The sequence below is a fragment of the Tamandua tetradactyla genome, chromosome 3 (assembly GCF_023851605.1).
Source record: "Tamandua tetradactyla isolate mTamTet1 chromosome 3, mTamTet1.pri, whole genome shotgun sequence".
NCBI lineage: Eukaryota > Metazoa > Chordata > Mammalia > Pilosa > Myrmecophagidae > Tamandua > Tamandua tetradactyla.
This window is the reverse complement of record NC_135329.1, coordinates 124,118,819-124,134,962: the sequence shown is the minus strand read 5'-3', so window position 1 is coordinate 124,134,962 and position 16,144 is coordinate 124,118,819. Positions and strand designations below refer to the sequence as shown.

General features: G+C 35.2%; 1 long non-coding RNA gene across 1 annotated transcript in view; it reads right to left on the bottom strand.

The window, feature by feature from the left end:
* Positions 1-4,356: 4,356 nt before the first annotated feature.
* Positions 4,357-16,144, bottom strand: part of LOC143677634 (uncharacterized) — a 61,589-nt gene continuing 49,801 nt past the window's right edge. The window contains exon 5 of the long non-coding RNA XR_013172759.1: positions 4,357-4,462. This is a non-coding gene — a long non-coding RNA (uncharacterized LOC143677634). The remainder of the gene's footprint in view (positions 4,463-16,144) is intronic.

Genomic DNA, 16,144 nt, shown 5'->3' with positions numbered 1-16,144 from the left:
ATCTGTAAATGGACACAATGGATTGTCTTTGCTCAATTCTCTAGCCAACTCTTCCCTGATATGACTATATTGAGAGATATGCTTTGTTATATTAAGGTACTGAGATTTTAGCATTATTTGTTACCACAGTAAAACAGCCACTGTTACCCCTAAACAGATTATGGCATTTTTATATGTTCCTGTTTCAGGGAAAAAGGAATTCCCTATAATGCAGACATATCTTTCTAGCATTATCAATGATGTGATGGTTAGGTTCTGGTGTCAACTTGGCCAAATGATTATGCCCAGTTGTCTAGTCAGGCAAACACTGGCCTGACCATCACTGCAAGGGTATTTCATGGCTGGTTGACAAACTGGAAGGCGGGTGGATTAAGGCATCAGTCAGTTGATTGCATGTAGCTGATTACACCTGTGATCAAGTAAGGCATGTCTCCCACAATGAAGGAATCCAATCTGTTAAAGACTTTTAAGGAAGAACAGAGACTCTTTCACTGCTTCTGCAGCCAGAAAGCCTCTCCTGTGGAGTTCATCCAGACCCTTCAGTGGAGCCATCAACTTCACAGCCTGCCCTATGGATTTTGAACTCTTCCCATTCCCACAATTGTGTGAGACACCTTTATAAACCTCTTATTTACAGATCTCTCCTGTCGGTTCTGTTTCTCTAGAGAACTCCGACTGACACAAATGGTATCCAAAATATCACCATGACATATGATACAAGTTTTTAATAAATGTTGGCCTTTAAGATGCAAATTAATCTGGAGGGATAATACCTAAAATTTTTAGACATAACTTGAAATAATGGCTCTATATTGGACATACACCAAGAAATTTAGCTTGCCACTATATAAACAAGAGATATATGGTATTGTAGTCATAGTTCACTAACCCAGGGTAGGAAATATAACTTTATTTTTCTATGATATGACTTAATTTTTAGTTTGAGCTCTTTCTCCTCTGGATCAAAGATTATGATTTTTATCATAGATATATAAAATAATCAGGGTGACTAGAGAAGGTTTAGTTAACTTATCAAAAATATAAAAAATGTATATCAATAATTAACTTTTCTATGTATATCATATAATTTCAGTTAATAATAATGCCATATAAAATGAGGCATGCATTTATTCTAAGTGCCTGTGTAACTCCAGGTGAAAATGAGGGCAGAGCGAATCTACAAAATGACTGATATCAGAACAATAGAGAAGAGTGATGAGAAAAAGAGAGTGTTGAAAACAAATGTAATTTCAGTGTCATCCTGAGTGAAAGCAGTGGCATAAATGAGAAAAGTATTAGGCATTCTACTATTTAGAAATTTATACTTTAAAATGCATGGCAGAAATGAGGTAGAATTGGTTATAATTTCACTTTTAAAATAACATTTTATTTGGTTTTGTTTAACGCAGAAAAGTATAAAAATGAACACCAATGTCCAATAACTCCCAGTAAAGATTTTTATATAAAAAAGTAATATGCATATGTGATTAGAACGTTTGGTTTATAAAAACACAAAATTAAATCTGAAATCCCCTTTTCCCAATGCTGTCTTTTACCTCAAAGTTAACTGCTATTAATTTTTATACATCTTTCCAAAAAATTACTGTCCTTCAACAGCAACTATCTCTATCATTTCTTTCTCCATCTCTATCTCTATCCAGATTTCTGTATGTTCTATTCTAGAAACACATATAAATTATCTGTATTTATGTAAAAGGTATCATGTTATACAAATATTATATCTTGATTATTTCTCTTTTAATAATCTTTCTTGGAAGCTTTCTACATCAGTATATATCTCATCATTTGTGACGGCCTCCAGCATTTTATTCAGCCAGTCCCCTGCCCCTACCAGAGGAGGCTGGGTTAATTTCTAGTTTGCTGTCATAAACAATATTGTAATAAATAACTTTTCCCATATTCCTTGCAATTAATTTGGAAATACATCTTTGGGATAAATTCCTGGACCTAGAATTGCTAAATTAAGAAATTTGAGTATTTGTAATAGTTTGGACAGATATTGCCAAAAAAAATGCAACATCAGTTTATACTTCCAACAGTGTATGTGTGTGCAATTGTTTGCCACCTCTTACTTAATGTGAACTAGGTGCCACTAACTTTAAAATTATGCAGATATGGGAGGTAAAAATTGAGATGCATTTCTTATTTGCCTTTTATAAATTACAAATGAGAACAAATTTTTCATATGTTTTTGCACATTTCAATGCTTTATTGTAAACAACTTGTTCATGATTTTTATCATAGATTTGTATTTAATCGGTTTTGTTCCGTGCCACACTTTTACATGTATCCTACTGATTTATGAGAAGACAGGAGGGAAAAGGGGGAAAGGGAAACTGAATAGGCAGGAGGTAAGATCAAGATGATACATAAGAATGAAGAGAAAGAACAACTAAAGCAGAGAAGCAGTGATACTGAAGGAAGCAGACAAAAAGAGACAAAGAAAAAAGCAGAAAGGAAGTAAAAAGATTTTTTAAAAATCATAGAAAGCTGTGAAAAATCACCTTATAGTCTAGTTTCCTCAAATACCATGACAACAAGACTTTATTACTGCATTTTCCACAGCTTCATAAGTTAGAAACAAAAGTGGGAGATTTAAGTACAAAGGGCACACTTCTGACTTTTTTATCTATTGTGAATTCAGAATGTTTGCCAAATTCAAAAACTAGCCATCAATCTTTCTTTGCTTACAGTGAATCTAACATATTGCCTTAATGCTTCTGGAAATTACTGCAAAGGTTTATTTTATTTCTCTTCTAATATTAAGAATGTTCTTAAGGCAGTCTCTCTGTTCTGATTTTAGACATAACTTGAAATAATGGCTCTATATTGGACATACACCAAGGAATTTAGCTTGCCACCATATAAGCAAGAGATATATGGTATTGTAGTCATAGTTCACTAACCCAGGGTGGGAAACATAACTTTATTTTTCTATGACATGACTTAATTTTTAGTTTGAGCTCTTTCTCCTCTGAATCAAAGATTGTTTATTTTTATTATTTTTAAATTTTATTTTGTATTAAATAACTTGTGGGTTTATAGAACAATCATGCATAAAATACAGGATTCTCATATTCTGCCCTATTATTAACATTTTGCATTGGTGTGGTATATTTGTCACAATTGATGAAATCACATTTTTATAATTGTGCTATTAACTATAGTCCAGTGTTTAACTTAGGGTTCACTGGTTGTACAGTAGCATTCCATGGCTTCTTTTAAGAAAACTTATTCTATTACCAAAACCTAACATGTCCCCTTTTAACCACATTCAGATATATATTCCAGCACATTCAATTTCATTCACAATGTTGTACTACCATCACCATCATCTACCACCAAACATGCCCAGATTCTAAATAGGAACCCTGTACATTTTAAGCATTAACTTTCCATTCCGTAAAATGTAGGTGGATTGTAGGTCTTTCTCAGATTCATTTTCGCTAATATCCAATGAAACCGAGTCTACAAAATTCATGCTGAGTAGTCCTTGGTTTGGATTTTAAGATTCTTTACTTCCACTCCTTTCCTGTTCTGCTCATTGGTCCCTCTCAGTTGCAAGGACATAGGGCAGGACTATTTAAGGTCCTTTACTGCTTCCATGTATTCTGAAGTGTTCAAGAGTAGACCTTTCATCATGAGCACTGCCAGGTCTGGGGGAATTCTGAGAAGCTGTCTCGGGGCTCTCTGCCTAGAAGTATCATGCAATAATTACAGGCTGATGCTTAGTGTATAAGCTCAGCAAATGAATTAGCATTTGAACTCTCTATGGTATCCACACCCCACTCTTCATATGGTTTCTACTCACAATTCAGAAAATTATCTGAATGCAGAGTAGGAATAGAAGTAGAATTTGGGGTGGGGAAACTTTTCCAACATCCAGGATGATACCTCAAATCTATTGCTCATAGGCAGACTGCTTCCTATTTCCCTTTGGCCTAAGTTGTGAAACTTAACCCCCAAGAATGAACTCTTATTTCCTCCTCCTTATATGGTTCCATCCCTTCCTAAGGTATGGTGCAGAATGCCTCTCCAACCGTATGTGAAAATGGTCATGAATAAAAAGGAAGTTGTGGGGAACACATGGTGTTTTCTTCACAGTATTTTCCACCACCATGAGCAAGATTCTTGCCCAACCAAGAGGTCTTATGAGTAAAATGTTCAAAAGACTTTAAAAGTTCTAAAAGTTTGAAACCAATTGCGATGGTCATTAGTAGAGGTTTTGCAAACACACTCTTCATAGTTGCTTAACCAGGTGTCTTAATATTGTGTCTTATTATCATCAAACTTATGTGGGAATTGCATCAGACCCCTCTAGAAAATGCACCTGTTTATAATTCCAGCAATGTCCTCTTTGAAATGCACAGCTTCCTCCTCTCTCCATTCCCACACTCAGTAATGTGCACATAGATGACCCTCATTCAGCTCCGAGAAAGGTCTATTGCATTGAACAAAGATAACAGAGGTAAATTTTGGCTCATTCCTTTCATTTTGGCCTAATTCTCCCCCCCCCCCAAGCATCTAAAATCCCTTGCAAGGTCTTATTTCAACTTGAAACAGTCTTGACTGTCAACAAACCACATGAAAAAACCACTAACAATTAGATGCACTTCCCATGAACACCTTATTTCTGTAGATTTGAAGTTAGTACAAATGCCAATCAGCCTCACAAAAAAAAGCAAAAAGCAAAGCAAACAAATAAAATCTTTCTGTAGGTAAATTTAATTCACCCAGAATGACGGTCCTTTAAGAAGGCAGGCAATAATGAAACGATGTTTTTACCATGGGTGTTCCACTTTCACTGAGGAAAAACTTGATTCAGACATTTTGACATGCTAAAAGCAGCCTTGGCCAGGGCAGAGGAGAAACTTGGTGCTTTAGTAATCAAAATGGAAGATGTCTAAAATAAGAAGTCTAGGAAATATTTCATCTAGGGAAGGCACAAAGCTGATTGAACTAAAGTTGAAGCAATTACTGAAATGTCAGGGCCGCACAGCCAAAAAAAAGCTACAAAGATTCTTATAGAAGGTAACAGCCTTATTATTTATTTATTTTTGACATTGACTTTCTAACTGTTCTCAGTGAAGGTGGCTTTAGAGGTTGTTAGTTCAGAAATCTTAGGGATAGCATAAGGAGTGAAAGCCATGATTAACTGAGAAATTGAAAGGATCTTCTCTCGGATGTTAATGCTTTGCTGGAATTCACATGTTGAAGCTACAAAAAGTGGCTTAATGGCTGCAGGGAAGCACCAAGGATGTTTTGTCCTTGGAGGAAGCTAACATGGTGCCACAGGGAGGATAAATGGGGGAAGCCTAAAACACTGGTGATCTTTGGCCTATTGAACAAATTTCAAGGGAAATTTTAACCCCTCCAAACTGAGTTAGAAAAGCAACAGCAGCCTTCTACAGTTATTTTGAGAAATTTTCACAACCAGCTGTGAAGAATGAAACTCTCTCCCTCTTTGTACCTTGATTTTTCCTTCAATTTTTGGATATAAACTTCAAAAGTATTTCATCCTCACCCATGTTCTTAGAATTGAAATACACCTCAAAGACAATAATAAATTTATTTGTTTTTGCTTGATCCCCACAATAAATATTCAAACATATGTCTAAATCTTAGGTAAGGAAAGCATGCTTGGACAGGCAAAAGAGATTTTCCTTTTAATAATAGTATCTGTCCTAAACTTACTCTTCTCTTCTCGTAAATTTACTATTCATTCACTTGGATTTCCAATTAGGAGGTCATTATCTCATTTGAAGGTTGATTCATAACTTATTGTGAACACATTTTTTAACAAATAAACCCAGGGTTTTAATAAAGATACAAGTAGACAGTGCATTAAAGAAAAAAATTCAAACAAATATTGGAGAAATATATGTAGCATGGACAATTTCTAATAAATGAACAGGACTTACTCTGTACTACGAGTTATTATTATGCATCGCATTATGTTCAAGGAAGGCTATGAAAAGATGATACAATTCCTCCTCTAAAAGAGATGTGTACGAAGTTGGCATATTTTAGGGGAGCATGAGTCAAATATAAATAATACAAGCTGATTATATTATGAAAAAAAGGATCTTAGATTTATTGCCTTAACCTTACTTAGAAATTATATATTTTGGTCCAGTTTGGGTTCAAAATTTTGGTAAAGATGATTTACAGGAAAAAGGTAACATTGTAAGTGAATTGTTGTATCATAATATGAGTGTATTCCATTTAATAACTTGGAATTTTGCCCATAGAAATCTGGAGAGTAGAAAATAAAAATGAAGTTGTAGGCTGTTACTATGTAACCTCTATTTCAAAACTGTGAATATATTGAAAAAACAAATTTCCAAATTGCCATAATAAATGAATCAATATTAATTTAATAATATCATATTCTGCATCAATAAATCTCTTGGTTGTACTCTCATCTATGTATTGCAGCCAGATGAATGTCCTAATTATTTTTAAAGGTGAAGGCACTAGACATGCAACTAGATGAATGAAACTTGAGGAAAGTATGTTGAATGAAATGTCAGAAACAAAAAGACAAATATCATCCTGCCTCACTCATATGGACTGCCTGTAATAAACAGACTGAGCACTGGTTATCAGGTTGGGGCCTATTGTAAAGGTTCCTAGATTGTGAGCTATTACCGAAGTCTTATATATTCGGGAGTTGTAACTTACTTTTAAATTCGAGATCCTGAGCTATTTGAATATAATCTGGTCATTCCCCAGAATACTGGGCATTTGCGTGAAACCTGATACTCAGAATTAGAATCCTGAAGCTATGAAAGTCAGCATTACCCCTTACAGCAACTGTTTAAAAAGTTGAAAAAGTGATCAGACTTTGACTAGAGATAGAATGGAGCTGATTTGGACAGGACTAAGGCAAATCAGAATACAGGTAAGAGAGGATACAGTCTATATTTTAAAACTTGAACTTCTGTTTGAGACCAAAGGAAGAGATGTATATTTGGTACAAAATTTATATTTTTGATAGCACGTTATTTAATTTAACTTGAATGGTCAGTTTATTTAACACCATGATTACATGGTATCTTGAATAGAGGATGAGATCTTATCGGATTGTACAGGTTGGTGTGATGTTCTGATACATCCCAGAGTAATTTGGGCAGAATATAAAAAAGTATTTGCAAACTCCTCTTGGGGGATTGTGGAGAAAGGAGGTAATATTGAACTTCCCCATCTAGGGAATTCCTGATATTCTCACAAATAATGGAGATAATCAATTCAATAGGCTGAGCCCTTGATCTTAGAGTTCACCCCTATGAAACTTATTCTTGCAAAGGAGAAGCTAAGCCTACCTATAATATGCCTAAGAGTCACCCCCAAAGAGCTTCTTTTGTTGCTCAGATGCGGCTTCTTTCTCTCTAAGCCAACTTGGCAAGTGAACCCACTGCCCTCCCCTGCACTTGGGACATGACTCCCAGGGGTGTAGGTCTCCCTGGCAACATGGGACCTGCCTTCTGGGGATGAGCCAGGATCCAGAATCATGAGAATGAAAAAGTCTTCTTAACCAAAAGGGTAAGAGAGAAATGAGATAAAATAAAGTCTCATTTGCTAAGAGATGTCAAACAGAGTTGAGAGGTTATCCTGGAGGTTGTTCTGAAGCATTAAATAAATATCCCTTTTTAGTTTACCATGTATTGGAGTGGGAGAGGGAAGTACCTGAAACTATTGAACTATGTTCCAGTACTCTTGATTCTTGAAGAAGACTGCATAACTATATAGCTCTTACAATGTAACTATGTTATTGTGAAAACCTTGTGACTAATGCTCCCTTTATCCAGGGTATGGACAGATGAGTAAAAAAATTAGGATAAAAATTAAATAAATAATGGGGGTGATAAGGGGTAAAAAGAAATGGGTAGATGCACTACTAGTAATCAATGAGAGGGAGGGGAAAGGAGTATGGCATGTATTTTTTTATTGATATACTATCACATACCATGCAATAATCCAAAGTGTACAATATGTGGTTCATAATATCATCATATAGCTGTGCATTTATCATCACAACATTTTTTTCTTTTTTGTGAAAAATAACATATTAAAAAACAATAAATTACAAAGCACATCACAACAATTAATTGTAAAACAGATTTCAGAGTTTAGTATGGGTTACAATTCCACCATTTTAGGTTTTTATTTCTAGCTGCTCTAAGATACTGGAGACTAAAAGAAATATCAATATAATGATTCAGCAATCATACTCATTTGTTAAACCCTACCTTCTATGTATAACTCCACCATCAATTGTGATCTTTTTCCCACTCTTTAGGGGTGTTTTGGGTTATGCTCATTCTAACTTTTCAAGTTGGAAGGGTTCTTTCAATAATATGGGATAGGAGGATTGAACTAGTTGATGTTCTGGAAAGGATGGGTTCTCTGCATTTCAGGGCTTTAAAAACTGGTCCAAGGACTCATCTGGAGGCTGGAGTTTCCTGGAAAGTTACCCTAGTGGCCTGGAATCTCTTTAGAACCTTATATATGGCCCTAGGTGTTCTTTAGGATTGGCAAGAATAGTTTAGGTTGAGGTTTGGCAAACTGATAGTTATCAATATCTAACTGAAGCTTATGTAAGAGTGATCTCCAGAGTACCTCTTGACTCTACTTGAACTCAGCCACTGATACCTTACTTGTTATACTTCTTTCTCCTGTTTTGGTCAGGATGGCATTGTTGATCCCATGGTACCAGAGCCAGGCTCATCCCTGGGAGTCATCTCCCATGCTGCCAGGGAGACTTTTACCCTGGGATGTCACGTCCCACATATGAGGGAGGGCAATGATTTCACTTGCAGAACTGGGCTTAGAGAGTGGCCACATTTGAATGTCAAAAGAAGTCCTCTGGAAGTAACTCTTAGGCATACCTGTAGGGAGGCTAAGCTTCTCCAGTACATACACAAGCTTCATAAGAGCAAGCCTCAAGATCAAGGGCTTGGCCTATTGATTTGGGTATCCTTAATGTTTGACACAGTAGTAGGGGTTTCCCCAGTGATAAACTTTAATAATTTCCTTTTTTTTCTCCCATCCCTCAAGGGACTTTGCTAATACTTACTTTTTTCATCATATAACTGTGCATTTATCATCACAATTGACAATTTTTACTCCCTTTTTGTGAAAAATAACATATATACAAAAAAGCAATAAATTTCCAAGCACATCAAAACAATTAGTTGTAAAACAGATTTCAGACTTTGGTATGGGCTACAATTTTAGATTTTTATTTCTAGCTGCTAGAAGACACTGGAGACTAAAAGAAATATCAATACAATGATCCAGCAATCATACTCATTTGTTTAAACCTACCTTCTCTGTATAACTCCACCATCACCTTAGATCTTTCTTCCACTCTTATTTTTTTTGGCTTTTGGAATTGGAGCTTTATTTCTTCATTGAATATTGAATATCTACATTAGGGTCTCTGAAATATTTATATACACATATATATCCACATACATGCATATTTTTCAACTTACTATTTTTTCTTTATTAGAGAATTTGTGAGATTACAGAAAAATCATGCACAAAATAAAGCATTCATATACCTAATCTTAAAAGCAACAACTTGCATTGGTGTGGAGAATTTGTTACACTTGATGATAGTACATATATATAATTGTACTATTAATTAAAGTCTATAGTTTAACTTAGGGTTCTCTGTTGGTGTACAATTGTTCAGTGGATTTTTAAAAATGTTTTATTCTATTACCATTACACAATTTAACCTTCCCCTTTTAATCATATTCAGATATACATTTCAGTGTTGATAATTGCATTCATAATATTGTGCTTCCATCCCCACCATACATTACCAAAACATTTCCATAATTCCATATTGGAACCCTGTACATAGTAAACCTTCACTTCTTATTCCTTATCTCCACCCCATTCTCTGGTAATCTGTATTCTAGATTCTGACTCTGTGCTTGGTTATTTTAATTGTTTCAAATCAGTATCACCTTGCTATTTTGATAATTTTTAAAAAATCATTTTATGCCTTCTTCTGGAATGTTCTAATTGTTTCACCTGACTTAATTTGACATTGGACAAAGCATCTGTGTGAAAGAGTCCCCATCAAATATGGGAATGAAATTAATTCTAGCACCTAAAATTATTATTGTTTCTGAATAACAGTGGTTGCTAACCCTGAAAATGGATTACAACAAGATGGAGCGTTTTAAGGAGAGATAATATTTAGAATTCATGTCTTAGATTTGTGAGGTCCGACATGGTAACCACCAGAGGATACTGAGCTCTTAAATGTGGCTATTGCCATGTGGAAATGATAACATTTTTGATATATTGGCCTAAATAACAAAAAGGATTAATTCCATCTGTTTTGTTTTTTCAGTTTTATTAATGTGTCTCCTAGAACATTTAAAATGACAGATGTGGCTTGCATTAGCATCTGTTTGGCATCTCTTCCTAACCCAGATCTGGTGACCATGAAGACTGAATGCTGTATGCCAGTTCTTGATGCTCATGCCAAGGATATATTGAGCCAATTACAATTTTCAAGTGCTTCCTTTGCATTTTTTTTATCATCACAATCGAACTTTTTCTTCTTTTTTTGTGAAAAATAAGATATATATACATATATATACACACACACACACAATAAAGCAATAAATTTCAAATTGCATTGTAACAATTAGTTGTAGAATAGATTTCAGGGTTTGGTATGGGTTACAGTTCCACCATTTTAGGTTTTTACTCATAGCTGCTCTAAGATACTGGAGATTAAAAGAAATATCAAAATAATGATTCAGCAATCATATTCATTTGTTAAACCCTACCTTCTACGTATAACTCCACCGTCAACTGTGGTCTTTTTCCCACTCTTTAGGGGTATTTGGGCTATGCCTATTCTAACTTTTTTAATGTTGGAAGGCGCTGTCAACAGTATGGGATAGGAGGATGGAACTATTTGATGTTCTAGAAAGGCTGGCCCCTCTGCATTTCAGGACTTAACTGGTCCAGGGACTCATCTGGAGGCTGGAGGCTTCTGGAAAGTTACCATAGTGCCTAGAACTCTGTAGAATCTTATATATGGCCCTAGGTGTTGTTAGGATTGGTAGGAATAGTTTTAGTTAAGTTTTGGCAAGCTATGACACGTAGCAATGACTAACTGAAGCTTGTGTAAAAGTAACCTCCAAAGTAACCTCTTGACTGCATTTGAACTCTCTCAGCCACTGATACCTTATCTGTTACACTTCTTTCCCCCCTTTTGGTCAGGATGGCATTATTGATCCCACAGTGTAAGGGCCAGGTTCATCACTGGTAGTCATTCTCCACACCACCACCACAGAGACTTTCACCCCTGGATGTCATGTTCCCACATTAGGGGGAGGGTAATGATTTCATTGCAGAGTTGGGCTTGGAGAGAGAGGCCACATCTAAGCATCAGAAGAGGTCCTCTGGAGGTAACTCTTAGGCATACCTATAGGTAGGCTAAGCTTCCCCACCACATACATAAACTTCACAAGAGCAAGCTCAAGATCAAGGGCTTGGCCTATTAATTTGGGTGTCTGTAATGTTTGATGCAGTACAGGGGTTTCCTCGGTGTTAAAGCTTAATAGTTTCATATTTTTTCTCCCATCCCTCAAGGGACCTTGCCAATACTTTTGCCTATCTGCTTAATATATTCTGGGATGTATCCAGACATTACATTAAGATATACAGGATTAAAGGCCCTCATTCTTATTCTGGGCTCTCTATGTTTAGATTGTTTAAATGCTTTATCCAGATAAGATGAGTTAGATTATGTGCTACAGAAAATTTAGGTTCTGGACAAAATAAATCTTTCTTCCTTTGGTCTCAAGGAGCAGATGAGGCTCTAAAATATGACAAGGTCTGATTACCTTAATACCAACCTAATCAGCTTCATTCTTACTTCTAAATACGAGATTATACATACGTAAAACAGCCTCTCAAAATCCAGAAATGACAATTACCACACTGGATTAAATGTGGCTACTAGAAAAGCTTACAATCTAGGTGCCTATTTTCTTATAAGTATTTTCTAAATCAGACCATACAGTATTTACTCTTTTGTTTCTGTCCCTCAGGTTCATTCACAATGTTGTATGCCTCACAACTTCATTCCTTTTTGCAGCAGTACAATTTTTGATCCTATGTATACACTGTTCACCAATTTAATTCTCAGTCAGTGCATCCTTCAGTCACCTTCATTCATTGGGCATCATATATAATGTCCAACATGAACAGTTCATCGACACTGTCAATTTTAGATAATTTCATTGTTCCCAAGAGAAAGATAACTAATACACATACCCTCACCAAATAGAAAATCCAAATCTCTCCTCAACTCTTGTCCCTCCACCCCATTATTCACCCCTCGTGTTGCTGTTGTACTGCTGATGTTTTCCTGTTAAACATAGCCCATAGCAAGCAATAGCAGTTTTCCCCCTATACCCTGAAACTATAACACTCTTTGTACAAGATTCATAGCTCTATAGTAGTTCATGAAGGAACTTACTTATATTCGTAGTGTTAATCAGTGGGATACCTGTGTCTATACATACCTTTTCAATCATATTCACCTTCAATATGGTAATATTGCTTATGAACCCTCTAGTGAACCTCCTTCACTTCTATCTATTCCCTTACATTTATGTTCAATTTCACTAGCTAACCATTCACCCATCTCTAGCTACTCGTGTCTCACTAGATCCCCTATATTCTGTATTATAAGCCTCTGATTTTACCTTTACCTGGTCATCAAAGTGGAATCATATAGTATCTATACTTTTGTGTCTGGCTTATATCAGTCAGCATAATGTCCTCAAGATTCATCCATCTTGTCATGTGCTTAAGGATGCCATTTAGTCTAATTGCTGTATAATAGTCATTGTATGTATATACCATATTTTTTTTAATCCAGTCATCTGTTGATGGGCACTTGGATTGTTTCCATCTTCTGGAGATTGTGAATAATGCTGCCATGAACATTGCTGAGCAAATGTCTGTTTGTATCACTGCTTTCAGCAATTCTGAGTATATACCAAGTAGTGGGATTGCCAGGTCATAGGACAACTCGATATTTAGTTTCCTAAGAAACTGCCAAACTTCTTCCATAATGGTTTACCATTCTACATTCCCACCAGCAGTGCATAAATGTCCAAATTTCTCCACATCCTCTCCAACATTTGTAGTTTCCTGTTTGTTTACTAGCAACCATTCTTAGAGATGTGAGGTGGTATCCCATTATAGTCTTAATCTGGATTTCCCTTATATCTAATGAAAATGAGCATCTCTTCATTTGCTTTTTAGCCATCTGTATTTGCTCTTCAGAAAAATGCCTATTCATGTCTTTAGTCCATTTTATAATTGGCTTGTTTATTCTTTTTGTTGTTGAGTTGTATGATTTCTTTATGTATAAAGGATATCAAACCATTATCCAATGTGTTTGAACTGGCTGCCTCATCACTTTTTGACAAAGTCTTTCAAGGTACAAAAGGGTTTGATTTTAAATTGAGCAGAGTGAAATATTAGTGATCAATGAAAGGGAGTGGCAAGGGGTATAGAAAAAATAGGAGGAACAAAGGTTAAAATATTTTGGGTAGATAGAAATACTAATGGCCAATGAGAGGGAGGGGTAAGGAGCATTTTATGTATGAGTTTTTTCTTTTTTCATTTTATTTCTTTTTCTGGAGTGACGCAAATGTTATAAGAAATTATCGTGGTGATGAATATACAACTAGGTGATGATACTGTGAGCCATTGATTTTACATTAAGTATGGAATGTTTGTGTGTTAAGAATGTTTGTGTTTTTATGTTATTTTGTCAAAAAAAATTAAAACATTAAAAAAAGGATTTGAATTTGAGGATTTCCCTTTTATCTATTTTGTTGTTGTTGTTATTGCTTGGGCTTTGGGGGTAAAGTTTAGAAAGCTACCTCCTATTACTAGGTCTTGGAGATGTTTCCCTACATTTTCCTCTAGGATCTTTATGGTACTGGTTCTTATATTTAGGTGTTTGATCCACTTGGAGTTAATTTTGGGATAGCATGTAAGGTAAGAGTCCCCTTTCATTCTTTAGGCTATTAAGATCCAGTCTCCCATACTCATTTACTGAAAAGACTATTGCGTGCCAGTTCAGTTGATTTGGGGGCCTTGTTAAAGATCAGTTGACTGTAGATTTGGTGGTCTATTTATGTACTCTCAATTCAAGTCCATTGTTCAATACCTCTATCTTTGTACCAGTATCATGCTGTTTTGACAACTGTGGCTTTATAATAAATTTTAAAATCAGGAACTGTTCATCCCCTTACTTTATACTTCTTTTTAAAGATGCTTTTAGCTATTTGGGGTCTCTTTCTCTTCAAGATGAATTTGGTAACTAGCTTTTCCAAGTCTTCAAAGGAGGTTGTTAGAATTTTCATTAGAACTGCATTGAATCTGTAGGTCAATTTGGGTAGAATTGACATCTTAACTACATATCAATGAGTAGGAAATGTCTTTCCACTTATTTAGATTTTCTTGGAAGTTTTTTAGCAATGTTATGCAGTTTTCTGTCTACATTTCCTGTATCTCTTTAGTCAATTACATTCCTAGATAATTGATTCTTTTAGTTCCTATTTTCAATGGAAAATTTTTCCTTAATTGACTTCTCAGCTATATCATTGCTTGTGTATAGAAACATTACTGATTTTTGCACATTAATTTTATAGCCTACTACCTTGTTGAATTTTTTTTATTAGCTCATGTAACTTTTTTGTAGATTTCTTAGGATTTCCCAAGTATAGTATCACGTCATTCACAAATAATCAAAGTTTTACGTCTTCCTTTTCAATTTGGATGACTTTTATTTCTTTTTCTGCCCGATTGCTCTAGTTAGAACATTTAGTCCAATGTTGAATAATAATAGTGACAGAGGGCATCCTTGTCTCATTCTGATCTTAGGGTGAAGAATTGTAGTCTCTCACACTGAGAACAATGCTGCCTATAGGTTTGTCATATATGCCCTTCGTCATATTGAGGAAGCTACCATTGATTCCTAGCTTTTAAAGGTTTTTTATCAGAAAAGTATGCTTAATTTTTTCAAATGCTCTTTCAGCATCAATTCAGATGATTTGTGATTTTTCCCTTTTGATTTGTTAATGTGTTGCATCATATTAATTGATTTTCTTGTGTTGAACCATCCTTGCATTCCTGGTATAAACCCCACTTCATTGTGGTGTATAATTCTTTTAATGTGTTGCTGGATTTGATTTGCTAGTACTTTGCTGAGAATTTTTGCACCTATGTTCATTAGGGAAATTGGCCTGTAGTTTTCTTTTCTTATAGCACTTTTACCTGGTTTGAATATTAACATGATGCGAGCATCATTAAATGAGTTAGGTAGTGTTCCTTTTTATTCAATTTTTTGGAAAAAATTGAGCAGAATTGGTATTAGTTCTTTCTGGAATGTTTAATAAAATTCCTCTGTGAAACCATCTGGCCCTAGGCTCTTCTTTGTAGGAAGATTTTTGATGACTTATTTAATCTCTTTAATAGTGATTGGTTTGTTGATATCATCTTTTTGATGTCTTTGCATTTAAAGTCTATGTTATCTAATATTACTACAGCTGTTCCTGCTTTCTTTTGGTTACAGCTTCCCTGGAACATCTTTTTCCATCCTTTCACTTTCAACTTATTTGGTATCCTTGTGTCTAAGATGTGTCTCTTGTAAGCAGCATATGGCTGGTTTATATTTCTTAATCCATTCTGCCAATCTGGATCTTTTAATTGGCAAGTTTAGTCTGTTGACATTCAAAATTATTACTGTAAAGGCATTTCTTGAACCTACCATCATTCCTTTGGATTTTATTTATCAGCTCTACATCTTCTTTTCCCTCTTTTAAAAATTTTTAAAAGTTTTTAAAAACTTTTAATCAGTTCAAAAATTTTAATCAGTTTTGAAGGACAATTTGGCTGGGTACAGAATTCTTGGCTGGAAGTCTTTCTCTTTCAGGATCTTAAATATATCACCATGCCTTCTCACCATCATACTGCCAGTTGAATAGTCCAAACTCAGTCTTATGTGGTTTCCCTTGTGTGTAGTAGATTGTTTTTCTCTTGTTGCTCTCAGGATTTT